Source organism: Oncorhynchus clarkii, chromosome 22 (assembly GCF_045791955.1).
Source record: "Oncorhynchus clarkii lewisi isolate Uvic-CL-2024 chromosome 22, UVic_Ocla_1.0, whole genome shotgun sequence".
Lineage (NCBI taxonomy): Eukaryota > Metazoa > Chordata > Actinopteri > Salmoniformes > Salmonidae > Oncorhynchus > Oncorhynchus clarkii.
The window spans coordinates 53,204,399-53,216,140 of record NC_092168.1 but is presented as its reverse complement, the minus strand read 5'-3'; positions in this window follow the sequence as shown (position 1 = coordinate 53,216,140).

Here is an 11,742-nt window from a genome sequence, read left to right as displayed (position 1 = left end):
GGATTGGTTGGGTAGACTGGATATTCTGGGTGTTCTGGATGGTCTGGATTGGTTGGGTAGCCTGGATAGTCTGTGTATTCTAGATGGTTTTGGTAGTCTGGATAGTCTGGGTATTCTGGATGTTTTGGGTAGTCTTGATGGTCTGGGTATTCTGCATGTTTTGGGTAGTCTGGATGGTCTGAATGGTTTGAGTCGTCTGATGGTCTGTGTAGTCTAGTTTGTTTGGGTAGTCTGGATGGTTTGGAAAGTCTGGGTGGTCTGAGTAGTCTGGATGGTCTGATTTGTCTGGGTGGTCTGGATAGTCTGGATTGGTTGGGTAGACTGGATAGTTTGGATGGTTTGTTTGGTCGTCAGGATAGTCTGGGTAGTCTGGATGGTCTGGGTAGACTGGGTAGTCTGGATGGTTTGGGTAGTCTGGATGGTTTGTGTAGTCTGGATGGTTTGTGTAGTCTGGTGGGTTTGGGTAGTCTGGATGGTCTGGGTATTCTGGATGGTCTGGATAGTCTGGATGGTTTGGATAGTCTGAGTAGTCTGGATGGTTTGTTTGGTCGTCAGGATAGTCTGGGTAGTCTGGATGGTCTGGGTATTCTGGATAGTACAGATGGTCTAGGTAGTCTTGATGGTCTGGGTATTCTGCATGTTTTGGGTAGTCTGGATGGTTTGAGTCGTCTGATGGTCTGGGTAGTCTAGATTGTTTGGGTAGTCTGGATAGTTTGGATTGTTTGGGTAGTCTTTGTAGACTGGATGGTCTGAGTTGTCTGGGTGGTCTGGATAGTCTGCATGTTTTGGGTAGTCTGGATGGTCTGGATTTTTTGAGTCGTCTGATGGTCTGGGTAGTCTAGATTGTTTGGTAGTTTGGATTGTTTGTGTAGACTGGATTGTCTGGGTTGTCTGGATTGTCTAGGTATTCTTTATGGTTTGGTTAGTCTGGATTGTCTGAATGGTCTGGATAGTCTGGGAACACTGGGTGGTTTGTTTGTGTGGTCTGGATAGCCAGGATGGTCTGAATTGTCTGGGTGGTTTGGATACTCTGGATGGTCTGAGGGTTCTGGGTGTGTAGTCTGGATGTTTTGGGTAGTCTGGATTGTCTTGATAGTCTGGATGGTCTGAACTGTCTGGGTTGTCAGATTAATCTGGATAGTATTGATGGTCTGGATGGTATGGGAATTCTGGATGGTTTGGATTGTCTGGATGGTCTGGGTATTCTGGATTGTTTGGGTAGTCTGCATAGTCTGAATGGTCTGGTTATTCTGGATGGTTTGGGTAATCTGGATTGTCTGGGTAGTAAGGATTGTCTGGGTGGTTTGTGTAGTCTGGATGGTCTGGATAGTTTGGATGATTCATGTAGTCTGAATAGTCTGGATGGGACGGATGTTCTGGATGTTTTGGTTTGTCTGTATGGTCTGGATAGTCTGGATGGTTCAGGTAGTCTGGATGGTTCAGGTAGTCTGGATAGTCTGAATTGTCTGGATAATTTGGGTTTGATACGGCTGTACTGATGTTCTGGATGTTTTGGTTTGTCTGGATGGTCTGGGTTGTCTGGATGGTTGGGTAGTCTGGATGGTCTGGATGGTTTGGGTAGTCTGGATAGTGTGAATGGTTTTTTGTCTGGGTTGTCTGGATGGTCTTGCTAGTCTGGATTGTCTGGAAGTTTTTTTAGTCTGGATAGTCTGGGTTGTCTGGATGGTCTGAATGGTCTGGATGGTTTGGGTAGTGTGGAATGTATGCTTATTCTAGATGGTTGGGGTAGTCTGGATGGTCTGAATGGTCTGGATGGTTTGGGTAGTGTGGAATGTATGCTTATTCTAGATGGTTGGGGTAGTCTGGATTGTCTGAATAGTCTCTATGGTTTGGGTAGACTGGATGGTCTGGATGGTTTGGTAGTCTGAATGGTCTGGATGGTTTGGGTAGTGTGGAATGTATGCTTATTCTGGATGGTTGGGGTTTTCTGGATGTTCTGAATAGTCTCTATGGTTTGGGTAGACTGGATGGTCTGCATAAAATGAATGGTTTGGTAGTCTGGATCGTCTGGATGGTTTGGGTATTCTGGAATGTCTGCTTATTCTGGATGGTTTGGATGATCTGGATGGTTTGGGTGGTCCGGATGGTTGAATAGTCTCTATGGTTTGGGTAGTCTGGACAGTCTGGATTGTCTGAATAGTCTCTATGGTTTGGGTAGTCTGGACTGTCTGGATTGTCTGAATAGTCTCTATGGTTTGCGTAATCTGGATAGTCTGGATGGTAAGGCTGTTCTGGATGTTTTGGTTTGTCTGGATGGTCTGGGTTGTCTGGATGGTTGGGTAGTCTGGATGGTCTGGATGGTTTGGGTAGTCTGGATAGTGTGGATGGTTTTTTGTCTGTATGGTCTGGGTTGTCTGGATGGTCTTGCTAGTCTGAATTGTCTGGATGTTTTTTTAGTCTGGATAGTCTGGGTTGTCTGGATGGTTTGGGTATTCTGGATCGTCTGGATGGTCTGGGTATTCTGGATGGTCTGGGTATTCTGTATGGTTTGGGTAGTCTGGATGGTCTGGGTAGTCTGGATTGTCTGAGTAGTCTGGATGGTCTGAGTAGTCTGGATGGTCTGGGTAGTCTGGATGGTCTGAGTAGTCTGGATGGTCTGAGTAGTCTGGATGGTCTGAGTAGTCTGGATGGTTTGAGTAGTCTGGATGGTCTGAGTAGTCTGGATGGTCTGGGTAGTCTGGATAGTCTGCATGGTCAGGATGTTTTTTTTTGTCTGGATGATCTGTGTAGTCTGGATGGTCTGGATTGTTTGGATAGTCTGGGCAGTCTGGATAGTCTGGATGATCTGGATTTTTTTTAGTTTGTATGGTCTGGGTAGTTTGAATGGTTCGGGTAGTCTTGATGGTTTGGGTTGTTTGCATAGTCTGGATGGTTTGGGTAGTCTGGATGGTCTGGGTTGTCTGGATGGTCTGAGTAGTCTGGATGGTCTGGGTATTCTGGATAGTCTGGATAGTCTGCATGGTCAGGATGTTTTTTTTTAGTCTGGATGGTCTGTGTAGTCTGGATGGTCTGGGTATTCTAGATAGTCTGGATCGTCTGGATTGTTTGGATAGTCTGGATGGTCTGGTTCTGGGCTGTCTGGATGGTCTGGATGGTTTGGTAGTCTTGATGTTTTTGGTTGTCTGGATGGTCTTGGTTGTCTGGATTGTCTTTATGATCTGGATGGTTTGGGTAGTCTGGGTAGTTTTGATAGTCTGGATGGTCTGTATGGTCAGCTAGAAAGATGTGTCGGCATCAAGTAATTGTCTCTGGCCCTTCCTAGTTAGGGGAGTGATGAGCTCTACACCAGTCTTACAACTCAATCGCTGGTTGAAAACGTTTTTCTGCCATTCCCAAAATATTGAATTTGTAGATAATTGGTACTCTTTCTGGGACTCACCCACAAACAGGACCAAGCCTGGCCTGTTGAGGAGTGATGGACTCCATCCTAGCTGGAGGGGTGCTCTCATCTTATCAACTAACATAGATAGGGCTCTAACTCCCCTAGCTCCACAATGAAATATAGTGCAGGCCAGGTAGCAGGCTGTTAGCCTGCCTGCCAGCTTAGCGTAGTCTGCCACTAGCACAGTCCGTGTAGTCAGCTCAGCTATCCCCATTGAGACCTTGTCTGTGCCTCGACCTAGGTTGGGCAACACTAAACATGGCGGTGTCCGCCTTAGCAATCTCACTAGAATTAAGACCACCTCCATTCCTGCCATTGTTGAAAGAGATCGTGATACCTCACATCTCAAAATAGGGCTACTTAATGTTAGATCCCTCACTTCCAAGGCAGTTATAGTCAATGAACTAATCACTGATCATAATCTTGATGTGATTGGCCTGACTGAAACATGGCTTAAGCCTGATGATACTGATACTGATACTGATACTGTGTTACATGAGGCCTCACCTCCTGGTTACACTTGTGACCATATCCCCTGCGCATCCCGCAAAGGCGGAGGTGTTGCTAACATTTACGATATTACATTTAAATTTACAAAAAAAAAACAGACGTTTTCGTCATTTGAGCTTCTAGTCATATAATCTATGCAGCCTACTTAATCACTTTTTATAGCTACTGTTTACAGGCCTCCGGGGCCATATACCTCATTCCTCACTGAGTTCCCTGAATTCCTATCAGACCTTGTAGTCATAGCAGATAATATTCAACTTTTTGGTGACTTTAATATTCACATGGAAAAGTCCACAGACCCACTCCAAAAGGCTTTCGGAGCCATCATCGACTCAGTGGGTTTTGTCCAACATGTCTCCGGACCTACTCACTGCCACAGTCATACTCTGGACCTAGTTTTGTCCCATGGAATAAATGTTGTGGATTTTAATGTTTTTCCACATAATCCTGGACTATCGGACCACCATTTTATTACGTTTGCAATCGCAACAAATAATCTGCTCAGACCCCAACCAAGGAGCATCAAAAGTCGTGCTATAAATTCTCAGAGAACCCAAAGATTCCTTGATGCCCTTCCAGACTCCCTCTGCCTACCCAAGGAATGTCAGAGGACAAAAATCAGTTAACCACCTAACTGAGGAACTCAATTTAACCTTGCGCAATACCCTAGATGCAGTTGCACCCCTAAAAACTAAAAACATTTCTCATAAGAAACTAACACCCTGGTATACAGAAAATACCCGAGCTCTGAAGCAAGCTTCCAGAAAATTGGAACGGAAATGGCGCCACACCAAACTGGAAATCTTCCGACTAGCTTGGAAAGACAGTACCGTGTAGTATCGAAGAGCCCTCACTGCTGCTCGATCATCCTATTTGTCCAACTTAATTGAGGAAAGAACAATCCAAAATGTCTTTTTGATTCTGTCTCAAAGCTAACTAAAAAGCAGCATTCCCCAAGAGAGGATTGCTTTCACTTCAGCAGTAATAAATGTATGAACTTCTTTGAAGAAAAGATCATGATTATTAGAAAGCAAATTACGGACTCCTCTTTAAATCTGCGTATTCCTTCAAAGTTAAAGTGTCCTAAGTCTGCACAACTCTGCCAGGACCTAGGATCAAGGGAGACACTCAAGTGTTTTAATACTATATCTCTTGACACAATGATGAAAATAATCATGGCCTCTAAACCTTCAAGCTGCATACTGGACCCTATTCCAACTAAACTACTGAAAGAGCTGCTTCCTGTGCTTGGCCCTCCTATGTTGAACATAATAAACGTCTCTCTATCCACGGATGTGTATCAAACTCACTAAAAGTGGCAGTAATAAAGACACTCTTGAAAAAGCCAAACCTTGACCCAGAAAATATTAAAAAACTATCGGCCTATATCGAGTCTCTCATTCCTCTCAAACATTTTAGAAAAAGGAGGATAGAAAACACTCTAACGTTTCCAAAACTGTAAAAATATTGTCTGTGAGTATAACAGAACTGATGTTGCAGGCGAAAGCCTGAGAAAAATCCAATCCGGATGTGCCCCATGTTTTGAAAGCGCTGCGTTCCAATTAGTCCCTATTGAGCAGTGAATGTGCTATCAACCAGATTACACTTTCTACGTATTCCGCAAGGTGTCTACAGCATTGTGACGTAGTTTTACGCATTTATGTTGAAGAATAGCCGTAGGCGGCTACATTGCGCAAGTGGTCACCTGATGCCCCCAGAGAGATTCTCGTGTAAAATACAGAGGTTACAAATTACTCCAATCGGTCCTACTGAAAAACGAATTGTCCCGATGGATATATTATCGAATAGATATTTGAAAAACATCTTGAGGATTGATTATAAACAACGTTTCCCATGTTTCTGTCGATATTATGGAACTAATTTGGAATATTTTTCGCAGTTTTCGTGACTGCAATTTCCGGGCGATTTCTCAGCCAAACGTGAAGAACAAATGGAGCTATTTCGCCTACAAAAATAATATTTTTGGAAAAAAGGAACATTTGCTATCTAACTGGGAGTCTCGTGAGTGAAAACATCCGAAGCTCATCAAAGGTAAACTATTTAATTTGATTGCTTTTCTGATTTCCGTGACCAAGTTACCTGCTGCTAGCTGGACAAAATGCTATGCTATGCTAGGCTATCGATAAACTTACACAAATGCTTGTCTAGCTTTGGCTGTAAAGCATATTTTGAAAATCTGAGATGACAAAAGGCTAAGCTGTGTCTCAATATATTTCATTTGTGATTTTCATGAATAGGAATATTTTCTAAGGATATTTATGTCGGTTGCGTTATGCTAATTAGTGTCAGGCGATGATTACGCTCCCGCATGCGGGATGGGGTGTCAGTAGAGGTTTTAAGGTGGTAAATTACCTTTAATGGTGTCAGACCGAGGCTCTGCATCTGTCCTCGTGCTCCTAGACCTTAGTGCTGCTTTTGATACCATCGATCACCACATTCTTTTGGAAAGATTGGAAACCCAAATTGGTCTACACGGACAAGTTCTGGCCTGGTTTAGCTCTTATCTGTCTGAAAAATATCAGTTTGTCTCTGTGAATGGTTTGTCCTCTGACAAATGAACTGTAAATTTTGGTGTTCCTCAAGATTCCGTTTTAGGACCACTATTGTTTTCACTATATATTTTACCTCTTGGGGATGTCATTCGAAAACATAATGTTAACTTTCATTGATATGCGGATGACACACAGCTGTACATTTCAATGAAACATGGTGAAGCCCCAAAATTGCCCTCGCTGGAAGCCTGTGTTACGACATTTGGAAGTGGATGGCTGCAAACTTTCTACTTTTAAACTCGGACAAAACAGAGATGCTTGTTTTAGGTCCCAAGATACAAAGAGATCTTCTGTTGAATCTGACAATTAATCTTGATGGTTGTACAGTCGTCTCAAATAAAACTGTGAAGGACCTCGGCGTTACTCTGGACCCTGATCTCTCTTTTGACGAACATATCAATACTGTTTCAAGGATAGCTTTTTTCCATCTACTAAACATTGCAAAAAAATCAGACGTTTTCTGTCCAGAAATTATGCAGAAAAATTAATCCGTGCTTTTGTCACTTCTAGGTTAGACTACTGCAATGCTCTACTCTCCGGCTACCCGGATAAAGCACTACATAATCTTCAATCTTCAGAATCCTGACTAGAACCCAAAAATTTGATCATATTACTCCAGTGCTAGCCTCCCTACACTGGCTACCTGTTAAGGCAAGGGCTGATTTCAAGGTTTTACTGCTAACCTACAAAGCATTACATGGGCTTGCTCCTACCTGTCTTTCCGATTTTGTCCTGCAGTACATACCTACACGTACTCTACGGTCACAAGACGCAGGCCTCCTAATTGTCCCTAGAATTTCTAAGCAAACTGCTGGAGGCAGGGCTTTCTCCTATAGAGCTCCATTTCTATGGAATGGTCTGCCTACCCATGTGAGAGACGCAGACTCAGTCTCAACCTTTAAGTCTTTATTGAAGATCTCTTCAGTAGGTCCTATGATTGAGTGTAGTCTGGCCCAGGAGTGTGAAGGTGAACGGAAAGGCACTGGAGCAACGAACCGCCCTTGCTGTCTCTGCCTGGCCGGTTCCCCTCTCTCCACTGGGATTCTCTGCCTCTAACCCTATTAAAGGGGCTGAGTCACTGGCTTACTGGTGCTCTTCCATGCCGTCCCTAGGAGGGGTGCGTCACTTGAGTGGGTTGAGTCACTGATGTGGTCTACCTATCTGGGTTGGCGCCCCCTCCTTGGGTTGTGCCGTGGCGGAGATCTTTGTGGGCTATACTCGGCCTTGTCTCAGGATGGTAAGTTGGTGGTTGAAGATATCCCTCTAGTGGTGTGGGGGCTGTGCTTTGGCAAAGTGGGTGGGGTTATACCCTGCCTGTTTAGCCCTGTCCGGGGGTATCATCGGACGGGGCCACAGTGTGTCCTGACCCCTTCTGTCTCAGCCTCCAGCATTTATGCTGCAGTAGTTTGTGTCGGGGGGCTAGGGTCAGTCTGTTATATCTGGAGTATTTCTCCTGTCTTATCCGGTGCCCTGTGTGAATTTAAGTATGATCTCCCTAATTCTCTCTTTCTTTCTTTCTCTTTTTCAGAGGACCTGAGCCCTAGGACCATGCCTCAGGACTACCTGGCATGATGACTCCTTGTTGTCCCCAGTCCACCTGGCCGTGCTGCTGCTCCAGTTTCAACTGTTCTGCCTGCAGCTATGGAACCCTGACTTGTTCACTGCTGTACTATTATTTGAACATGCTGGTCATTTAACATCTTGGCCATGTTCTGTTATAATCTCCACCCGGCACAGCCAGAGGAGGACTGGCCACCCCTCATAGCCTGGTTCCTCTCTAAGTTTCTTCCTAGGTTTTGGCCTTTCTAGGCAGTTTTTCCTAGCCATTGTGCTTCTACACATGCATTGCTTGCTGTTTGATGTTTTAGGCCGGGTATCTGTACAGCACTTTGATTTATCAGTTGATGTAAGAAGGGCTATATAAATACATTTGATTTGTATGGCCTGGGTAGTCTGGGTAGTCTGGATTGTTTGGGTAGTCTGGATCAAATCAAATCAAATTTTATTTGTCACATACACATGGTTAGCAGATGTTAATGCGAGTGTAGCGAAATGCTTGTGCTTCTAGTTCCGACAATGCAGTAATAACCAACAAGTAATCTAACTAACAATTCCAAAACTACTGTCTTGTACACAGTGTGAGGGGATAAAGAATATGTACATAAGGATATATGAATGAGTGATGGTACAGAGCAGCATAGTCAAGATACAGTAGATGGTATCGAGTACAGTATATACATATGAGATGAGTATGTAAACAAAGTGGCATAGTTAAAGTGGCTAGTGATACATGTATTACATAAGGATACAGTTGATGATATAGAGTACAGTATATACGTATGCATATGAGATGAATAATGTAGGGTAAGTAACATTATATAAGGTAGCATTGTTTAAAGTGGCTAGTGATATATTTACATCATTTCCCATCAATTCCCATTATTAAAGTGGCTGGAGTTGAGTCAGTGTCAGTGTGTTGGCAGCAGCCACTCAATGTTAGTGGTGGCTGTTTAACAGTCTGATGGCCTTGAGATAGAAGCTGTTTTTCAGTCTCTCGGTCCCAGCTTTGATGCACCTGTACTGACCTCGCCTTCTGGATGATAGCGGGGTGAACAGGCAGTGGCTCGGGTGGTTGATGTCCTTGATGATCTTTATGGCCTTCCTGTGACATCGGGTGGTGTAGGTGTCCTGGAGGGCAGGTAGTTTGCCCCCGCTGATGCGTTGTGCAGACCTCACTACCCTCTGGAGAGCCTTACGGTTGAGGGCGGAGCAGTTGCCGTACCAGGCGGTGATACAGCCCGCCAGGATGCTCTCGATTGTGCATCTGTAGAAGTTTGTGAGTGCTTTTGGTGACAAGCCGAGTTTCTTCAGCCTCCTGAGGTTGAAGAGGCGCTGCTGCGCCTTCTTCACAATGCTGTCTGTGTGAGTGGACCAATTCAGTTTGTCTGTGATGTGTACACGGAGGAACTTAAAACTTGCTACCCTCTCCACTACTGTTCTATCGATGTGGATAGGGGGGTGTTCCCTCTGCTGTTTCCTGAAGTCCACAATCATCTCCTTAGTTTTGTTGACGTTGAGTGTGAGGTTATTTTCCTGACACCACACTCCGAGGGCCCTCACCTCCTCCCTGTAGGCCGTCTCGTCGTTGTTGGTAATCAAGCCTACCACTGTTGTGTCGTCCGCAAACTTGATGATTGAGTTGGAGGCGTGCGTGGCCACGCAGTCGTGGGTGAACAGGGAGTACAGGAGAGGGCTCAGAACGCACCCTTGTGGGGCCCCAGTGTTGAGGATCAGCGGGGAGGAGATGTTGTTGCCTACCCTCACCACCTGGGGGCGGCCCGTCAGGAAGTCCAGTACCCAGTTGCACAGGGCGGGGTCGACACCCAGGGTCTCGAGCTTGATGACGAGCTTGGAGGGTACTATGGTGTTGAATGCTGAGCTGTAGTCAATGAACATCATTCTCACATAGGTATTCCTCTTGTCCAGATGGGTTAGGGCAGTGTGCAGTGTGGTTGAGATTGCATCGTCTGTGGACCTATTTGGGCGGTAAGCAAATTGGAGTGGGTCTAGGGTGTCAGGTAGGGTGGAGGTGATATGGTCCTTGACTAGTCTCTCAAAGCACTTCATGATGACGGAAGTGAGTGCTACGGGGCGGTAGTCGTTTAGCTCAGTTACCTTAGCTTTCTTGGGAACAGGAACAATGGTGGTCCTCTTGAAGCATGTGGGAACAGCAGACTGGTATAGGGATTGATTGAATATGTCCGTAAACACACCGGCCAGCTGGTCTGCGCATGCTCTGAGGGCGCGGCTGGGGATGCCGTCTGGGCCTGCAGCCTTGCGAGGGTTAACACGTTTAAATGTCTTACTCACCTCGGCTGCAGTGAAGGAGAGACCGCATGTTTTCGTTGCAGGCCGTGTCAGTGGCACTGTATTGTCCTCAAAGCAGGCAAAAAAGTGATTTAGTCTGCCTGGGAGCAGGACATCCTGGTCCGTGACTGGGCTGGATTTCTTCCTGTAGTCCGTGATTGACTGTAGACCCTGCCTCTTGTGTCTGAGCCGTTGAATTGAGATTCTACTTTGTCTCTGTACTGACGCTTAGCTTGTTTGATAGCCTTGCGGAGGGAATAGCTGCACTGTTTGTATTCGGTCATGTTACCAGACACCTTGCCCTGATTAAAAGCAGTGGTTCGCGCTTTCAGTTTCACGCGAATGCTGCCATCAATCCACGGTTTCTGGTTAGGGAATGTTTTAATCGTTGCTATGGGAACGACATCTTCAACGCACGTTCTAATGAACTCGCACACCGAATCAGCGTATTCGTCAATGTTGTTGTCTGACGCAATACGAAACATGTCCCAGTCCACGTGATGGAAGCAGTCTTGGAGTGTGGAGTCAGCTTGGTCGGACCAGCGTTGGACAGACCTCAGCGTGGGAGCCTCTTGTTTTAGTTTCTGTCTGTAGGCAGGGATCAACAAAATGGAGTCGTGGTCAGCTTTTCCGAAAGGGGGCAGGGCCTTATATGCGTCGCGGAAGTTAGAGTAACAATGATCCAAGGTCTTTCCACCCCTGGTTGCGCAATCGATATGCTGATAAAATTTAGGGAGTCTTGTTTTCAGATTAGCCTTGTTAAAATCCCCAGCTACAATGAATGCAGCCTCCGGATAAATGTTTTCCAGTTTGCAAAGAGTCAAATAAAGTTCATTCAGAGCCATCGATGTGTCTGCTTGGGGGGGGATATATACGGCTGTGATTATAATCGAAGATAATTCTCTTGGTAGATAATGCGGTCTACATTTGATTGTGAGGAATTCTAAATCAGGTGAACAGAAGGATTTGAGTTCCTGTATGTTTCTTTCATCACACTATGTCACGTTAGTCATAAGGCATACGCCCCCGCCCCTCTTCTTACCAGAAAGATGTTTGTTTCTGTCTGCGCGATGCGTGGAGAAACCTGTTGGCTGCACCGCCTCGGATAGCGTCTCTCCAGTGAGCCACGTTTCCGTGAAGCAAAGAACGTTACAGTCTCTGATGTCCCTCTGGAATGCTACCCTTGCTCGGATTTCATCAACCTTGTTGTCAAGAGACTGGACATTGGCAAGAAGAATGCTAGGGAGTGGTGCACGGTGTGCCCGTCTCCGGAGTCTGACCAGAAGACCGCCTCGTTTCCCTCTTTTTCGGAGTCGTTTTTTTGGGTTGCTGCATGGGATCCACTCCGTTGTCCTGTTTGTAAGGCAGAACACAGGATCCGCGTCGCGA